Source organism: Centruroides sculpturatus, unplaced genomic scaffold (genome assembly GCF_000671375.1).
Source record: "Centruroides sculpturatus isolate CEXI.00-Female unplaced genomic scaffold, Cexi_2.0 scaffold1732, whole genome shotgun sequence".
Taxonomy (NCBI): Eukaryota; Metazoa; Arthropoda; class Arachnida; order Scorpiones; family Buthidae; genus Centruroides; species Centruroides sculpturatus.
The window spans coordinates 115303-118863 of NW_019385971.1; positions in this window are offsets into that span (position 1 = coordinate 115303).

Below are 3561 nucleotides of genomic sequence, written 5' to 3' on the forward strand. Positions count from 1 at the left end.
GAACGTCAAGCGCCGCTATCTTGTAAGCGGCGCTTGACGTTCGACGTTCACGTTTGAGAGATGAAAACTTCGGCCGCAACCTCGCTAATATTATCACAAAAATCATATTTTTTTTTTTTACTTTCTCGGCTAAAATGTAGTGATTGGTCAAATTTTCATTCCCGAGCTTCTGCATTTCTCGACGTTTTGACACTCGAGGAACCCTAAAATGTAAAAATACCCTTACAAAATTCTCTGTGTGAGATGTGTATGTCTCGGCTAATAATTTTCATTATATCTCGAAATTGGGTAAACCAAAACCTTTGAAAAAAATTGACAATGTTATTTCTATGTGTGAGGCATGTGTGAACCGCCGGGGAGTGTCCGGCAACAGGTCGTGAAACCTGTTCACTGTCAAGATGGCAAAATTTCTTTTTCTTCCCGCTCTTACGGGATTAAATGTTCGGGTCGAGTGGCGGAGGGAGGAGTGCCGTCGGTAAGGGGATGGACGATATACGAGTAAACGAAGAGGCAAAATTTAACAAGAAACAACAATTTATTAAGTCTAATTGCGGGTAGTACAGCGTCTAGTTCGCGTCCCTAAAGCGCGGAGCGGCCGAGAGAGAGCTTACAGAAATTGGTTCCATACCTCTTTACTTCGTTATCCCAATAAGGAAAAATTATCCAAATTAGATTGAGGAAAGTTTCACACAATTGGAAAAAAAGGACACTATTTTTAAATTTTCTCTTCACCTTGCGCCGGTTCTTTAACGACTCCCCCGAGAAGGGGTTAATGGTCACGTGACTGATTGTTGTGAGGTAAAAGGTACGCAAATGGGTCAAAGTTGTCCCCGGGACCATGCTAACTATCAACTTTGGAGTCGGAATGTGGGATTAGTTTCGAAATGGACGGATGTTTACTTCGAACGAAAGGGGAGATTGGAATTTTTTCCCTTTTTTTCGTTAGATTCTCGTTTAGGTTTTAAAGGAAAATTGTATTGGAGGGTTAGGAAACTGCGGGATATTAATCGGAAAATTCGGTAAAATTCCGGATTTCACACATGGATACAATTAAATTTTGTTGGTTAACCCAGCGTTTCTCAACCTGTTTAAGCCCAAGGAGAAGTAAAATGTCCGAAAAAAATTCTACGGACCAATAAGTTTTGTAGTCCTAATTTTTTAAAATCTATATGGGTATTACCAATATTTGAGACATAGCTATGTGTCATTTATAACATAATAGGCATAACCTAAAAGCATATTTTTAATACACGTGGAAACATAATTAATTAAATTGGAAGTAAACTATTAAAAGTAAATCATCATCTAACAAAGTTTAATTGTTTAATTTAATCACCCGACCTGTCTTTACTTGGCATCTTCGGTTCCTTCTAAATGTTCATTTTCTAAAGATGAGCGTAGTGTACATTTAATAAAACAAAAGGGGTATATATTAAAAATCGATTATCATCTTTTTATATTAATTAATACCAACTGAAGACGGACTATTTCCAACATTTTGGTTATGTTATTAATGTTAATTACTCACACTTGTGTAATCGATTACGATAATCGAATGTGATAAGTCCTTATCATCATCTACCCCACATTAGTATTAATAGATATTTAATTAATTTCCTTTTTTGACACTTTATTCCTGGCATATAAAATTAAAATAATTCAATTTAACTCTGATATAACTAAATTGGTAATTCTACTTTTCTACAAGGCTAAATAATTAGAATCAAAAATACAGTCGACTTCCCCTATAATTACGATTCCTATAAAACTACGAAAAAATTGTGACCGGTATCCGTAAAAAACAGTAAAAATTCCCTATAACTACATCAAACGTCATCGGGCAGCTGAACTACTTTCCCGCCGTCCGTAGCGCCACGCTACGGAGAGATTTCTATCGTCTGGACAGTATTATATAAATTATAAAGAAATTAGGTACTGTACATATAATTATATATTAATTATATATAAATTAGGTACTGTATATATAATTATATATTAACTTATTGTAACTTTGTTATAATTAAATATATAATTTCCGCCGTCTAGCGTGGCGCCACGCTACGGAGATTTTTACGCTAACTATCGTCTGTCAGTATGTAAATTAGGTACCGTAAGTCTAATACAGTACTGTAATTTTATACATTTCTTGTGAAAGAAACATTTCTTATTCAACGGCGATTAAAATTATTTATATTAATGATGTCTCCGAAGTTCTACGAAGTTTTCACAGAAAAATAAGTTGTTAGAAATCGGCCGCTCTTTGCTGAGCTGTTCCGCGACGAAAACAATGTTGAGCAATGGCAATGTCGAATGGTGACACTCGGTAAGTAATCCTACAATTTTTTGTTTATAGCGTAGTTTATACGGATTATTCCCAAAAAATATATACGTATTTTGGAAATGTTGAGTCGGATTAGTCTAGAATCGATTAATTTTATGGAAGAAAATCTTTCAAACAGCCGTAGTCCGTAAACTTGACACGTGTCGGGTTGTGATTGGAAGGATTCGTAAGAAAGCGGATTCCTAGAGAATGGAACGTATCTCTATCTTATAGGGGGGTCGACTGTATATTAACATAACTTATATAAATGTTCTCTAAGGCTGAGTTCGACAATTCTCTTTCTCTCTCTGTCAAATTTTCGGATCTCAACTTTTATAGGCATAGCTGTGACTAAGAAACCAAAACCAAAACCTTTCGATTTTGGTTTCGGTTTCATAGTCGCTGCTGTGCCTAAATTGTTTTCTTATTTTCTGCAATCTTTTGCTTAAAGAGTGTAATTTAGTTAGTTCTGTCATTAGTAAGCTAATTGCTAATTTAAATGTGAATTAATTATGAGTGTGTCATAGATAACCATCACACTTCGCTTCGATATAATGTCGATGAGTCATGTGATTAATTTTTATCCCTTCTGAGCCGCGCTCGAGTGTGACTCGAGCAAGTTTCATAGCGTTACGCAAAAAACGGTCGTTAAGGCCACTTTTGAAATTTTTTTTGAATTTTTGGAATGTTTTTTAGGTCCCCAAATTTTTTCAGAATTCTTTGCCCGCGCGAAAAAATTTTATCGCGATTTTAATCAACCTATAATGACGCGCGCTTTACGCTTTATTGCTTTTTAATGTTTTTTTAATGGGAGTTTTTTTTATCAAAATTAATTAATCGTTCTAAAGTTGTAGTGCACCGATTTTCCTTCGGTAAAGTTATTTAAAGCTGCTTTCTGATGTCAAAAACGACCTCCGATAGTTTTTTAATTTTTTTAATTAATAGATTTTATTATATATATGTTTAATTAATTAGGGGGGGTCGGAAATCGCAATAAAAATTATAATTTTTTAAAAATATTTAAAAATATACCGCCAGATTGAAGTCACCCTACTTTAAACCCTTGTCCTCCCGCGATGTCTATGAGAATGTCCCGGGAAATCGGACTCCAGCTGTGTTCAAGGTCACCCAGCTGTGTAAACAATGACTCATCGGTGTTACATTTCACAGACAGGCGAAACAAAGGAAAATAAAATATAAAGCTTTTTCTTCAAAATTAACGCATTTCTTTCGTTTTTTTT